The 16,417-nt window shown below is 46.2% G+C and overlaps 1 protein-coding gene across 1 annotated transcript in view; it reads left to right on the top strand.

The window, feature by feature from the left end:
- Window positions 1-16,417, top strand: part of ATG7 (autophagy related 7) — a 196,949-nt gene that overhangs the window by 124,806 nt on the left and 55,726 nt on the right. The window lies entirely within an intron of this gene.

The raw sequence follows: 16,417 nt of genomic DNA, 5'->3' as shown, positions 1-16,417 counted from the left end.
GCTGAGTAGTTTTGATTGTCCTCCTATCCATACATCAAAACTAACTTCTCTGTGGAACACTCTGGTACTCTCATAATGAAAGAGGAACAAGGGGGGAGCTTTTTCACTGTGTCCGTAGAGAACACCAGTGCCAGCATTCTAGCACTGCTTCATAGATGGCAAAATACCCATCCAAGTGAACTGCCAGGAAGCCATGAATGAGACTTGAAAGGAATGGCCTTATGCTTTGCCCTAGATACATTCATGAATGACTGATGTTTGACTTTCTTTTGTAAGATTCTGTAAGACTAGTTAGTCAGTGACAGGTTATTTGTCCGCTGGTTGGAATGAGCAAATTTAAATCAGATTAGAATATGCTAAAGGCAGGTTTATTAGGAAGCTGCTCTTGGGTGAGTTTACTGGCCCCACGAACTAAGGCCAGGTAAGTTACCATGGGGGAGGGTAGGGAGAAAGAGAGAAAGGGTGTGTGTTCAGGAGGGTGGGGGGAGAAGGAAGGAGGAGGCGAGAGAGCAGGGTGGGGGGCTGGACACCTGGGCTGAAAGTTCAGGTTTGGGGGCAGGGTATAGCAGGTAGGGACTGAGGGATGCTGGAAAAATCTAAAGGCCAGGTCTGTGGTTGAAACCAGTCACAGAGCTGCTCAGTCCCCAGCAAATGCCATGGTCTAGATGAACCATCTGGGCTAGGTAGGTTGGTAAAGAGCATAACTGTCCTGGCTGAGCCTTGGGCAGGGGAAGCTATTCAGGTGGGGGCAGTTATGATGCATGGTTTCAAAGGCCTCCACAACAGAGTGCTCCAGAATCCACTGCTGCATCCACTCAGTTACTCCAGTGCCCTCTGCCAGTCATAACCATGGCAACTGTGGTCAGTATCCAGCACTGTGTCATACCTGCATTTGTGCATGTGGCCACCACAGCAAGTCTTCTCCAGTGACAAGCTTCTTTAGCCCTCTAGACCTTGGTTTTGAGTGACAGAAGCCCAAAAGTCTCAACCTACATTTAGTATAAGAAGTAACTTATTGCAAGCATTACTTCAGGAAAAGGTCCCACAGAGCCCAGTGGTCAAGATGTGTGACTTCCTATGGAACAGATCTCAAGGAGGCCTTTGACTCCAGTGTGCAGGATATGATGAGTTTTATTCTCTCTGACAGTGGGTCCTTCTTGTTTCCAAGTAGCAAGAAACATGGATTTGGACAATTCTAAAATTCCTTTTTCTACAATAGCATCTTTGTAAATAGCTCTTTTAAAAAAAATCTATCATCAGTGAGGATTGAGTCACATGGTTTTTAAGGACCTTGCAATGGGCAAGAAAGGCTCTGATTAGTCATTTTGGGCTGTAAGACTAAGGTAGGGCAATGGTTGTAACTGACAGCCTCTCTCATAAGTGCATGGATGCAGTGAGCAATGGGGAATTCCCAACAAGGGAGGGGCTGGTATCAGTGCCAGCACCCACTCCAGAAGTTGGTCATGAGTCCATATACTCTTAATTTGACTCCCACATATTCCCCTGCTCCCCACTTTGTAGGAACAATTGAAATTGAGGAGCTTGGTGCAGATCATGAAATCCCAGACCCCAGGCTGCCACCAAGCTATACTTTACTCTATGGATTTATCCCATCTTGTCATCTAAACACAGACACCAAAAACAAACTTCATTCAGCTAGTCTCCCAAAGAGTTTGCTGCAAGACCCTACAAAGAACTTTCCCTGGGATTATAGCACAGTGTGCCTTCCTATCTCCACAGTCCTGGATGTGTTGCTCTGGATTGAGACCCTTGTACCGGTCTTACCAGCATCATGGGGCAGGATCTCTTGGACAGCAAAGACCACACCATGCCTTTATGTTGTTCCACTGTAGACTTCAGAGAAGGAAGTCAGAGGTCAGCATGTGGTCTCATCTCTATTCCAATGGCCATGAGCAAAAACAGTGTCTCTGCCTCCAGATCAGTGTGAAAAAAAAAATGTCATGAGTGACAACCTGGGCCTCACACACATGAACAATGTGGGGTTATGGGCCATTTGGTGCAGGAGGCAGCTGGAGAAGCTGTTGCTGCTGAACAAATTGTTACCAGGTGTAGATTTCAGTAAACACCTCGCTGTACCCCTGCCTGAAGGTGCAGGAATTTCTTGAGGCCATGGAGCAATCTGTAAACCTGAGCTAGTTTCAATGTGATGGAGCTTCAAGATGTCCCCTGTGCCTGCATAACAAGACCTAAGAGCCTTTCTCCCCTTCCTTGTGTTTTTTATATCAGCATGACAAACATAAAAATGTAGCAGCCATACCCCCATGGAACCGCAACAGTTCAAAAAGGAATTATCAGAGGGGTCAGGGAGGGAGGACAGTCAGAAAATGTTAGGAAGTTTGTCTTATGCCCTGTGACCAAGAAGTACCAGCATACTGTCCATAGAAAGATGATGTTAGAGATTAAGGGACAGGCTCTGAGATGCTCTGTGTTAGAGCATCCTTATAGACCCTGGGATGAGTGACCATGTTGGGGCAGGGCTGGGGAGTTTGAAGGGAATGAGAAGGAGAGGTGCTGAAAGGAGGGGAGGGCATACAATGTAGTCAGTTTTAGTAGAACACCGGCAACTTTCATGAACCTTAGAAGGAAGTGATCCTGGGTTAGTGTTTCCTGCCTATTCTTTTGGTTATGGCTCTCCCATTAATCAAAAACAAGACCCTAATAAAGCACTGAATGGCTGGCCAGGCTCGATGCAGCAGCTATGTGGTTTGCACACCTCCTCTTCACAATCAAATGTTACTTTGTGGGGCCACAGACCCCATCTTTCCTCCATCACCACCCTCAAAGACTGTTGACCCTCAGAACCTTGTACAGTGGTCTTCAGGAGAGACGCCTTAGCTTCTGAGACCTCATGTCCATTATGCTGTGTCACGAGCCTTGACAGGCTGCCTTTGGGCTGGCTGTGAACCTAGCAGCATGCATACTGCATTTCACTGTGCCTGGCTGTGACTCTAGGGAACTTGTGCACCAGAGTGAGTGGTCTCTTGCTCATCTAGATGGTGATGCTGTAATGGCCAACCTGAGAGCTTACCCTGTCGTATTGCCTCTCTTACATACTGGACAAGCTTACCTTTCTGAATGGCAGACCAAATCTGTCTTATTTTTTTTCATGGTTACTATCATGTTCCATGATCCCTAGCTGTTTAAGTCAGAATTCAATGTTTCTCTATGTGAAGACTCCTAAGGACTGACTTTCACAAACCAAACTCATAAGAGATTAAGTTATGAACTAGACAGTATGGTGGTACTCCCACTGTTCTACGTACCATGATGAGACTCCTGGAGGAGTGAACTAGTCGGCAGGGGGGTGTCTTACCACTGTTCCACACACACAATGAGACAGCCATTGGAAGGTTTGCTGTTCACCTTATGTGGCTCGCAGTAACTCATTTATATGGTGAATTTGTCAGGCTATCTTGTTTGTTTCTTGTTGGTAACAGAGATCTCCCATTTTTTAAATTATTTTTTATGTGCATGAGGTTTTGACTGTGTGTGTGTCTATGCACTGCCTGCCTTCCCAATACCCACAGAGGCCAAGAGGGCATCACATTCCCTGGAACTGGAGTTACATACCTTGTGAGTCAGTTTGTGGAGGCTAGGAATCGAACCTGGGTCTCCTTGAAGAGAAACCAGTTCGTGTGTGTGTGTTTGTGTGTGTGTGTGTGTGTTTTAATTATACTTGCAGGAACCACACTGAAGGCAGACACATTAAAAACATGTACTTGCATGTAGGACAACTCAGAAAAGTACAGTGAATGGGTAGAATCTACTGGATGATAAAAATGATGCATACACCATTTGGTTGCCACGAATAAGAAATTTGCTTATTTTTTTTAAAAAACTCAAATGCTGGCACTGTCCAGAAAATTTTAATTGTTATAATATTGAAATATGTATACTAAAACAATTTGACTTGCATTAATACTTTATATATCTTGTATTAATATTAAAAATTCACACATACAAAATGAAAAACTGCTAATACCTGATTTCTGTCCCCCATTTTTTCCATTTGCAATTGCGTACTTAGGGTCCTTTTGACCCCATGGCAAAAATATCTAACATCTAGAACCACTAATAACAAAAAAAAAAAAAAAAAAAAAAAAAGGAAAACAGTTTTTATGAAGTGTTTCTCTTCATAGTGGACTCGTAAGCATGTTCTCCCAGTGCTAGCTGGCTATCTTTTGGCATAGTTGTTACACATTGGCATAGGTGGCACACAGACTGGTGTCTTCACAAAGGCCAACCAGACAGACCTCACTTGCCTCCAGAGCATTGTTAGCCTTACTTTGGAAGTACAGATCTGTTTTGAAGTCCTGAGCATTATCTCCTGCCAAAGGCTGGAGGGGGGTTGCCAATCAAAAGTGGACCTCTGATGGCGCCTGATTTCACAGAGTGCTGGGGTTTTTTCACTCCTGTACTAAAGGGCACACTCTTGTGAGGTGCTTTAGTAGCCAGTTGTTTTCTGAGTGCTTTATCACTGGTGGATTATGGGTAGTCTGCTTTCTGTGATCCGTGGTATGGGCAGCTCCTCACTTACCCCTCTAATCCTTTGGTTGTGCACGAGTGGCTGCACATCATTTCGGCCAGCACTCTTAAATCACTGAGCCATCTCAGCCCTGAGACTTCACACTTCTGCTTAGTGAGCTCCCTGTTTCCAAGTTCCAGATGCCTTCTGGAGTTAGATAGGCTCTGACTCTCTGAATGAAAACTGAATTTCCCTTTGTCACTTTGGCTGAAGTTGGAAATTCCCAAGTCTCTGAAATTGGTATCTCTACAGTGTCTCTCTGTAGATAATTCTCATGCTCTCCTGGGTGTCTTGGTTCTCACTGATTCCATTGCCCAAGCATGACCTTATTTTCAGTGGTAGAAACACTTTGGCATGTCGTCCTTGGATATTTGAGCAGTGCAACCCCAGGATAACATTTGACATGTTGCTGGAGACAGGATAAGAAAGGACAGAAGGTAGATTTTAGTCGACCCAGAACATCTGGTTATTTATCAAAATGTTGGGGGAGGGGTGGTGTTGGAGAGGCTCAGTCAGTCCCAGTAATAGATGAGAAGAGAGGTGTAGCCCCCATCAGTTTGTGCCCAATGAAACTTGTTGACTGATATCAGCTGACCGATTTCACCCAAGGAAGCAGTTGACCTGTGGCTTTCAGTGCCACTGGGACAAAAAGGTCTCTGCCAGCTCATGCAAGTGGGGCTCAGGGCTTGTGTGTCCACAAAGAAGCCCTGGGATTTACACAGAGAGAAGTGTTTGGGGCACTACAGGCAGGCCCCAGAGTTGGGTCCCTTCTATGGCCAGAACACCTCATAAGAACCAGCACCCCTGGAAAGCATGGTAACCCCTGCAAATAATGGTAAGTGCTGCTGATAGAAACTGAGCAGGCAGAGTCAAGTAGTCCCAGAGACACAGAGGAGATGGACCCTTACCAGGGAGTCTGAGGGGAGTGGGTGGGGGAGAGTGGTTAGGATGTGTACTGTCTTACCTACGGGGATAAGGAAAATGGTGCTGAATTAGATAGTGCAGTTGCTCAACTCTGAGGCACTAAGCCCACTAACAACACCTCATATGGGTGGATTAATGACCTGTGTATGTTAAAAATTAGACAGTGAAACCCATATAAAGCTCACTGAACACTTAGCCACGGCAGGGTTAATCTGTAAAGCAGATTCCCTGTGCTGACCTAAACTTGCAGAGTCTTATGCCCTGAGTTCCCCTCAGTCCTCATTACCCCTATCCAGATGGGGTCTAGTTAAGGCGGCTTACATACACAGGCCATCTTCAAAACCTCAGTAAGACCATGAATCTGAGGACTTCTAACTCCAGCTTACAGATGTACGTAGATCAGCATTTTTCCCTAGGGAGGAGAGAAGGATGGGTGTTGCAGCATCTGCATGGTACCAGCAATGATGTCTAGTTGGCCAGCATTTATCATTGCTGTGAACCCAAGCCAGGACCACCTTCTATCTGCAGGCAGTGTTTACCTGTGGCCACAGTGGGCCCAGGGACAATAGACTGGGGACCAGGCTGTGTTACTACTGATCATACTATATGTTAAAACCCCCAAAGGATGGAAGAGACAGATTATCCCACTTTAGCAAACATGGGGTATCTATAGTTCTGCAAAGCATGCTTAGAAGTGCTACCCTGAAGCCAGAAGATGCTCTCCCTGCACTATGAAAAGAGGGCGAGGTTAGCTTTGTGCTAAAGTGGCCAAGAGTTTTCCAGGTGCCCCAAAAGAGGACAGGCAGGACCACAAGGCTTCTTCCCGTGTGGTCCAGCACTGAGTATTCTTAAGTGTGGAAGCCTGTCCACAACTTTATTTACACCTTTTCCACCTAGGAAGAAGCCAAAATGTTTTAGAGTCATTCTGAGTAACCCAGAGCTGTCTTTGAGAAAGATCATTCCAGAAAAGTCAGAGAGTTAAAAGACAATCACTAAAGAGAATATTTCCCAGCCTCTGTGATCCCCTTTAGCCAATAATAGCAGAACCTCAGTTATCATGTAATGAGAGAAAGGGGAGGAGGGGGGAGGGCATATGCACACTGCTGGCAGAGGATAGAGAAGTAGGCAGGCGGGGCATCTGTTTAGAAGATCTTAAAGTACTGCAGCTGTGGTGGCCAATTTTTCTCATTTCAGCGATGTTCCAAATCCTTTGTCTTCTCTGTGGGGTGAATTCATTTAGCTCTCTCATGAGTCATCATGCCCACAGACCATCTCTCCTGAGGAACCCTCAGGAAAATATACACTTCACATTGCATTGTATGAGTTGGCAGTGGTGTGTAGGCCTCCCTTGGGTGGCCTGGGATCAGCTTACTGTGTCCACATGTCAGGACTCCTAAAGTCCAAGCTCACTTTTGGTGACAGGAGTGTTACAAGGGAGGGCAGCTGGAGTCTGAAGTGGAGGCTGACACACAGCAGACTCCAAGCACTAGGTCTGCCCAGCTTGTTTCTTAATTCTAATCTGAGCTGGATCTGGACCAGGCCTGCATGAGGCCGATCAACAGGACAGAAGTGTACTTGGGTTACTGGGATTTACATATGCATGGGACCCTCACAACAGAGAAAAGGACCAAGAAAATGCCCAAAGCTGACTGTAGATGCAACTGTGATGGTGGGGCAGACTGTCCAAGTTCAGGGCTAGCCTGGGCCACGTGGCAAGATCCTGTGGAAAGAAAGAAAAAGGAGAAGCTTATAGGGCCTGGAAATAGCACTGCCTGCTTTCCAGAGGACTCAGTTTCATTTCCCAGCATCTACGTGGTGGCTTACAGCCTATCTGTAATTCTGGTTCCAGTGGATCTGAGTACTTTTCTGGCTCCTACAGGCACCTGTATGAATGTGTTGGCTTGCACATATACTTACAGGCACATGTATAAAAACCAGATCTTTCTGGGCATGATGATGTACAACTTTGATTCCAACACTCAGGAGGCAGAGGTAGGTATATCTTTGTGAGTTTGAGACTAGCCTGGTCTACATAGCAAGTTCCAGACCAACCAGGGCTATATGGTGAGATCCTACCTCACAATTAAATAAATAAGTAAGTAAATAGCCTTTAAAAGAGAGGGGAGGGAGAGAGAAAGCTTTCGGACCTTTTGAAAAGAAACACTAAGTTAGTGGAAGAGGAGTAAAGCCAGGCTCCAGCAGAGGCAGAGGCTGTCACCAGTAGGAGATAAGCATTATCTAAGTTACCCCAGGGTGCTGACTTATGCAGATCTACCCAGAATGCATGACAGTTCCTGGTAATGAAGGTCATCTTTCTCACAAGAGTTTTATGGCTTGCTACACATAAGGAAAGGGGTACTGAGGTCACCATCTCTGTAGCTGCCGCTCTAGGATACCTTCTGCCAGAAACCATCTGTTTGCTGGGGCCACATGTCCTTTACCCCTTCACTGAAGTCCCCAACAGCTGGCCCTGGTCAGCTGGGCCCTTCATCTGGAAGGCTTCTAAGTGTCACCAATGTAACCTCTCTACCAAGGGATTATGGGAAATGGGCAGGGGAAAGTAGCCTGCGTTAGAGGAAGTTGGTGTGGATAAATGTCAGCATTCTGCCACTGAAGTGAGGTTTTCTATGCATGCAACAGTCTCTTAACTGTTACTCTAACTCAGGTGACAGTTTCCCTGCAATGACACTGAGTTCTTGGGGACAGAGGCACTGGGTTCTGTCCTAGCAGTGAAAAAAGAAAAAGATTAAAAAAAAAAAAAAAAAAAAAAAAGCCCACTACTTTGGCCGCCTATCTATTGACTTCCTCCATAGGCATTTCCTCTTTTTCAAACACTCTGGATTTACCCCAAGAGACCACCTCACCCACAACCTCATTCCCCTCACCTGTGGTTTTCTGGTGGCATTGCCATTCAATGCCAGGTTCCAAATACAGACCACATTATGTGAGGGCTACAACACAGACTATTGATCGGACTTAGGGTATCAGCCATGCTAGGCCAGCACCTTACCACTGGGCTATGTAGCCAGCTCTAGGAGCCAGAATTAGGATATGAATCTCAAGAGTGATGCCTGGTCAGGACAGCCTGTGTGCTGACTGTGGAGCCCACTCAGGAATGTGAGCCCAGCTCGGGTGAGGCTGAAAGCATAGGCCTGGACTCCTGCTCTTCCTGCCTGGCCTTCTGGGCTCGAGAGCCCACAGGAGTATTTTCTGACTCTCAGAACTATAAACGGTGACTCTTCCTAAGGCTGTCATTGACATCTGCCCCCCCCTAGGGCACAGCATCTGGCCTGAAGAAGCTCTGTTTAAGTTATCAGAGAACATTCTCACTGAGTTAGACACATGTGTTTTACACACACACACACACACACACACACCATACACCTTTACATACCTAGCATATCTTAGGAATCTTTTTCAAGCCCAGATATTTTACCATCATTGAACTTCTAAAGGTTTGTCATTTTCACTTGGGGGATGGATGATAATCTTAACTAATGTATAAAACACACATCTTATGAATTTCCCTTTTTTTAATGTACATTTTTCAGGCCTGGGTATGTACCTCAGTTGGTAGAGTGTTTGCCTGGTATGCATTTGGTCCTGGGTTTGACCCCTAGTAATCATGGTGGGAGATGGGGGCAGGAGAATCATGAGTTCACCTTTATTTTCTGTCTGGGATAGGTGAGTTCATTTCAAAAAGTAAAATGCTTTAATCTGATCATTGAAAATATAATCACTAAGTTGTGTGCTCATCAGCACTGTTTGTTTAGAGTATTTTCATAAATAAATTGCCCCCTAAAAACACAGCCTGTAGCAGATCACCTTCATTTGCCCTGCACCATACTCCCAATCTTGTAGAACAGTTTCTCATTGCACTGAGAAACCAGTATCGACTTTCTGTCTCTCTCTGTGGATTCTCCCATCTGGACATTTTGAGGACACGGTATCCACAGCATGTGGTCTTTTCTGGCATCTGTCATTGGGCATAAGGTTTTCAAGGCTCATCTTTACTGGAGTATGCATCAGAACCTGTTTTGTTTTGTTTTCCTGACAAATACTATTCCATTGTGGAATTGTGGATAGAGCACGTTGTGTTTCCCTTTTCATCCCGTAATGGGCATGTGGGTTGTCGTCCTTTTGAATCACGGGAATAGTGCTGCTGTAAATACTCATGGGCAGGCTGTGGTTGCAATGCCAGTTTTCAGTTGTTTGGGGTGTCTGTCTGGAAGTGAGATTGCTAAGTCATGTGATGACCCTCTAGTGATCTTTATGAATGTGGCCAAGTTGTGTGTCTGGATGTAGAGTATGTTGACTTTAGGTCAGTGGCTCTTATTTCTTTTTAGATAGGCTCTCTTACTGAACTCAGAGCTGCTTTGTTTGGCCAGCAAGCCCCTCAGGGTCCCCCTGCTTCTACTTAACACTGCCATGCCACTTAAAGCATCTTCTGTTCATCTGTGTTCTTGATAAAGGTGTTGGGCCTGGAGGTTCAACTGAATGTCACAAACTACATGAACTTTGACATGCTATCACAATGCTGTGTCTCACATGCAGCACCTGCTGGTCTGCACTGTAGCATGGTGAGCAGAGAGGAATAGAGGTACATGTTAGGCCATAAGAAAGGGGCAGCTTCCTCCAGTCTCCTTCCAGCACACACTATCCAGTACTGTCACCAAAGGACTGGATATTGAAGGAAAGCAGGCTTGGCAAAGGGGGCCACAGGGTCTGTGCTTCTATAGATAATAGTTGTAGATGCAGTAAAACCAGTGAGAGGAAGTGGAACCAGCCTGGTTTTTTTCTCCCTCACCAAGACCCTAATGAGCCGGCTTCATGAATGCAGAGGGGATGGTAGCCTAGTAAAGTGGTAGTTGGCAGCTGTCTTGGGATCTACTCAGATGCCAGGCCTAAGTGTTACATTTCAAAATCTTCTCAGCAGAAAGGGCCATCCCAGCCAGCACTGATGGTAAATGGTTCTTTCTTAGATAATGAAGGCCAGGACATAGCAGGAAGTTGCTTTGAAGTCAGGAGTGGCTCCAGCTTTTGATTCTCCGGCAACAGATGGCAGTTGTGAGTGGTGACAGACCCCAGATAGAGAGGGCTGTGACCAGCTCAAAGGGCTATAGGGGAAGAATTGTTCTTCAGGGAGTTGAGTTACCCTAAATGATATCAAAGAGTTTGCATTCTTTCCTTCCCGGTGAGAAAAATCATTTGAGAACAACAGTTAGAACTTCAACCAGGCACAACAGTACACACCTCTAGTCCCAGCTACGAAGGATGCTGAGGCAGGAGAATCATTTAAGCCTAGAGGTTTATGTCCAACCTGGGCCATAGAGTGAGATTCCATCTCAAAGCAAACAAACAAAAAATAAATAAAGTTCTAATTGCACAGGACATAGTAGGCCCCAGGTAACTGCCAGTAGAGTGAGCAGGAGATTGCAGTATGCCAGTTAAATGCTCCTGGTTACATGGTGGCTTGCTTTGGGGTGGATTTTTGAGATTTAAAAAGCCAAAAAGGTAGTCATATAAGTTAACTGTGCCAGCAAGAACACCAAGGTGAATGTGTATATAGCAGTAAGGCGTTCCTGTTGACAGCCTCCCTATACCTTCAGCTCCTTGAAGATCATAAGACTGAGTCTTATGTGACATGTGTCCCAGACCTTGCCCATGTTAGCTGAGTGGGTAACTGGATGGATGTTCTTCTCTGGAATAGGCCCGTGACTCTGAGTGACCCAACACATCTTAATAGAAGGGACCTGTGGCAGAAACATGTCCTGGAGAACTTGAATTTCTGTAAAACTGGATCCTCTTTTTCAAAACAGCTCTTCATTTTGAAGACATCACACACATGTTTACACACACATGCACACACATGCTTCAAGAGTTGCTAAGTTAATTTGGCTACTCAAAGCTAGTATTCTAATTTTGTGCTTAATGGGGCTAAAGTGGCTTCTTGTCCTTCAAAAAGAGCCTGGGCCTAGGCATCAGAGCTGGGTTTACTGCCAGCCTGCTCGCCATTCATACACTTGCCTAGGCTGTCCTCTGCTTTCCTCCATAATGGCCAGAATGAAACCAAGACAGTTTTGGGCTCCAGTGAGACCTGGGGTGGATGAGGAAAAAGGAAGCTGGATTCTGCCGTGTTCAGCCTTTCATGCCTCAGATTTAACCCTGAAGTTTCTAAGTGGAGCATGAATTTTTTTGTGTGTTTGTGTGTGGTTTTAGCAAAGTTCTTTAGGTTCCATGTAACATACTAAAAATCCTTTTGCTGTCTCTGGGAATCATCCCCTGAGACTAGCCCTATATTGTAGATGGTTACAGTGTGCATCATAAATAAAAGGTAGAAAACGTTTCAGTTATGGGAAGTTTCGAAGTGTGCACTGTAACTCTGTAAACCCTTCAGGCAAATCTTAGCAAAAACCAGAGGCGACTCTGCTGCCTGTCTGATAGCAGTGATTGCTCTGGGAGCACGTTCAGTCACCCCACCTCTGCTAACAGCTTTCTATCAGGGCAGTCTTCAGCCAGTAAGCAAACCATCCGATTGCAAACGAGACTGCCACCTACCCAGACACCTCTTGGCTGGTGATGGCTGTTAAATGAGTCATTTGGGACATTTTAGCCAGGCCACAGGGAGCTCAGTGGTCCTCTCATTCACGCCTTTACACTGAGTGGCTTTGGTTACCCATGGTTTACTGTGTTCCAAAGGCAGTACATGGAAAAGCACAGTGCCATGAGCACTGTGGTGTAACCAATGACATAATGAAGGTGCTTAGCCCCACTCCCTCCCTGGGGCATGAATGCCCCCTTTGTCCTATACATCCATGGTGTATATGCTACCCACCCTTCAGTCACTTAGCACCCACCTCAGTAGTCACACTGCCTGCCACAGTATCAGGGTGCTAGTGTTTTTAAATGGTCCCAACCTGCCAGGTTGATGAGGCTGGCAGTCTGGTCTCACTCCTTTGTTAAGATTGTCTGATTGGCTTTCAATTACTCTTATCTCCCCCTTGCTGTGTCTGACTTACAAGGTGAGCCTTATCGTGTATCTTGGCATGTAGAAGAAGCCGGCATTTGCAGTGTTCCGCACTCTCTGGTTTCAGATGTCCATGGAAGTCTTGGAACAACCCTCTCCCAGATAAGGAGAGACTGCTGGAGTGGTTGATGCTCATTTCCCAGGTGCTGTGTAACCACTTTGTAAATGTTAATATTTGCAGGCCTTCTGCTGGCACATGACTTAGGAACAGTGCAGGGGTTGGAGAGGGTGGAAGATCTTACTTGATACACCATACTGCCTCTTACCTGTGGGAAGTTAATTCAGAAATTAGCTTACTGCCATCTTAAGGCATCCATCCCTGAGCCCTTCAGGACAAAATATTTCATTTATAGCCACAATAATCATATGCTGTGCAAGTGGCCACAGTACCCATATCCACAGTACCCATATCCACAGTATCCATATCCACAGTACCCATACCCACAGTACCCATATCCACAGTACCCGTATCCACAGTACCTGTATCCACAGTACCCATATCCACAGTACCCATATCCACAGTACCCATATCCACAGTACCCGTATCCACAGTACCCATACCCACAGTACCCATATCCACAGTACCCGTATCCACAGTACCCATACCCACAGTACCCATATCCACAGTACCCGTATCCACAGTACCTGTATCCACAGTACCCATATCCACAGTACCCATATCCACAGTACCCATATCCACAGTACCCATATCCACAGTACCCGTATCCACAGTACCCATACCCACAGTACCCATATCCACAGTACCCGTATCCACAGTACCTGTATCCACAGTACCCGTATCCACAGTACCCGTATCCACAGTACCCATATCCACAGTACCCATATCCACAGTACCCATATCCACAGTACCCATATCCACAGTACCCATATCCACAGTACCCATACCCACAGTACCCATATCCACAGTACCCGTATCCACAGTACCCGTATCCACAGTACCCGTATCCACAGTACCCGTATCCACAGTACCCGTATCCACAGTACCCATACCCACAGTACCCGTATCCACAGTACCCATATCCACAGTACCCGTACCCACAGTACCCGTATCCACAGTACCCGTATCCACAGTACCCGTATCCACAGTACCCGTATCCACAGTACCCGTATCCACAGTACCCGTACCCACAGTACCCGTACCCACAGTACCCGTACCCACAGTACCCGTACCCACAGTACCCGTATCCACAGTACCCGTATCCACAGTACCCGTATCCACAGTACCCGTATCCACAGGACCCGTACCCACAGTACCCGTACCCACAGTACCCGTACCCACAGTACCCGTATCCACAGTACCTGTATCCACAGTACCCATATCCACAGTACCCATATCCACAGTACCAAGCACAGATGAGCTATGCGCTTGCTGAGTTGATGGTTTTCCTGATGCTGTGAGAAGGGGTATCTTGAATTTGGAGGAACAGTAGGAGCTCTGAGCATCCTTTTTCATAGCTCAGTGGTGGCTTGAAGATCATCACACCACTTTGTGTCCCTTATGCCCTGATATGAAATGAGTTTCTCTCATTTTCCAGCTTGTAGGTGACACCTCTGCTGCCAAAACACTGTGCCGTAAGATGCACATCAAGGTTGTACACTGGTGTCTGCCAGGGAGTGTAGAGCACCAAAGCCTACGTTTACCAGCCTTGTTCAGAGCAGGGCTTCCCCTAAACTGATGGCTTCTGAGATAATGTCCTCTTCGGGTGACATTCATTGAGGAGAAAAGCAGAATGGAGTGAGTCACAGAATTCCTTCAGACATTCCAAAAAAAAAAAAAAAAATTAAAAGTAGTGGTTACCAGTTGTACATGGTGGTAGGGATATGAGTGCATGTGTGAGTGCTCAGTGTGCATGTGGACAGAGGAAGGCACTGGGTACCCTACTTTACACTCCGTTCTCCATGACTCTCACAAACCTGAACAGAGGGTGGCAATCAGCAAACCAGAGATCCCCCTGTCTCCACCACACCCCCTCTATCCCAGTGTATACAATCATGCCCGGACTTTCCCATGGGTTCTGGGGGTTCAAGCTCAAGTCCTTATGTTTGTGCAGCGGCAGTTTGCCCACAAGTCCCTTTCTGTAAGAGACTAAAATCCCATTTATACCCATTGGAACACGAAAGGAACAAGTAATCACTTGTAGGAACCATACAGGTCAACTCACAGGGAGGTGGCTTAACTTTGTGTGTAAGCCTGTGGGGTGTGCTTTGACATTCACCTGGCATTCCGCGTCCCCATTTTTCTGAGACTGACCTGTCTGAAGCACAGACAATGCCTCCATAGCAGCTCATGCTTCTGAGCCTGCTGCACTTTGAACAGGAAGACCTTGAGGAAAGATGAAGGCTGGGGCTGGGTTGTGGGAGCCTGGAATAAAGGAATGGGAGAGGTGGACAGATAGGATGCTGAGGGGGAGGATGAGAAATGCAAGAGGTGAGCCTCCCTGGGGTTATTGCCCCTTCTGGAATGCCAGGTGCTTCTCTATGGTGATCTGACACTGTTCTCTGCCCTTTGCTCAGACAGTGTTTGGGCATCTCTCTACCCTGGATGGGGATTTTTTTTCACCTTGGCTCATCTTTTTCTGCATTTATACAAGGTTGCTTTCAGGTCTCCCTCTGGTGCTATTTCTAAATTATTCCCAGATTGTCATTTCAAGGATACAAAGCCACCTTGAATTGTCACTGGCAAAGTGACATTTGAGCATACACCTCAAATTCCTCATGCTAACAGTAGGAAAGCTCAGCTCAGGAGAACAGGAATGGCTTCTTTTCCTGCAGACTGGCCTCTCTTAAGAGGCAGGGGCATGACTGCCTGAAACAGTAGAGCATTCAGTATCCAGGTCCACATCTTCTCAAACCCCTACATCACAGGATGAGGCCTATGACTTGACTAAAGTTAAGGAAAAGACAGTTTCCCAAAGACAGATCTGTGGCCACCAGAGAGCTCATCAGTAGAGCAATGACTGTGTGATTTAAGTGTGAGGACCAAGCTGAAAAACAAAGACTAGACTATGTTTGCACTATGTGAATAATCAGTAAATCTTTCCTAACTGGCCTCCCTTATCCAGCCCTCCAGGTGATCTAGGCTAAGATTGCCTAAATGTGACCCACTCCTGTGGGTCCCAGTGCCCGAGGGATGCTGGATACTCTCTGCCAGTGGATAGCTTTCTAGAATACTTCCCATTTCTGTGGTCACCAGCTCAAGCAGATACTTTCCAAGAGTCCTTCATGTTTCCTGCCAAACCTGGGAATGCCAGATGGACTTGTCATTATACAATGTAACCAAGTACCCTAAGTGAAAAATGAATGCCGGAAGTCATTTTTATGAAACCCAAATTGAGCTTGGGAAAGTTTGATGACAATGAGTGTCTGGAATCACTGCTGTCTGCAGTGGGAGCAAGGCTCTCCTACAAGGAAGGTTCTAGAACTGCCTTCCTACACTCACGTTTTAGTTCCATGAGCTCTGGGGTAATATAATAGTTCAGTGAGTAAAGAGTTGCTATTCCATCATGAGGACCTAAGTTCAGGTTTCTGGCACCCATGTAAAACCCACTGTGTGTTTGGGGGTAGAGGGTGGTAGTGACGTGCATGTGCCTCTGTCTGTCTGTCTGCCTGTCTGCCTGTCTACCCCTGATGCTGGGAGGCAGAGACAGGAAGATTCTATGGGTCTTGCTGGCCAGCCAGGCTAACCAAAACAGTAAGCTTATAAGGTAGTTGGTTGGTGGTATACATCTTAATCCCAGAACGTGGGAAATAGAATCTGGCAAGATCTCTGGGAGTATGAGGCCAGCTTGATTTATAAAGCAAGTCTCAGGCCAACCAGGACTATACAGTAAGACCCTGAAAAAACTCAGAATTAGCCTCTGGCTTCCACATATGCATATACAGGCAAGCGTACATACATA

The sequence above is a fragment of the Micromys minutus genome, assembly GCF_963924665.1.
Source record: "Micromys minutus genome assembly, chromosome: 3".
NCBI classification, from domain to species: Eukaryota; Metazoa; Chordata; class Mammalia; order Rodentia; family Muridae; genus Micromys; species Micromys minutus.
This window is presented reverse-complemented; position numbering and strand designations above follow the sequence as displayed.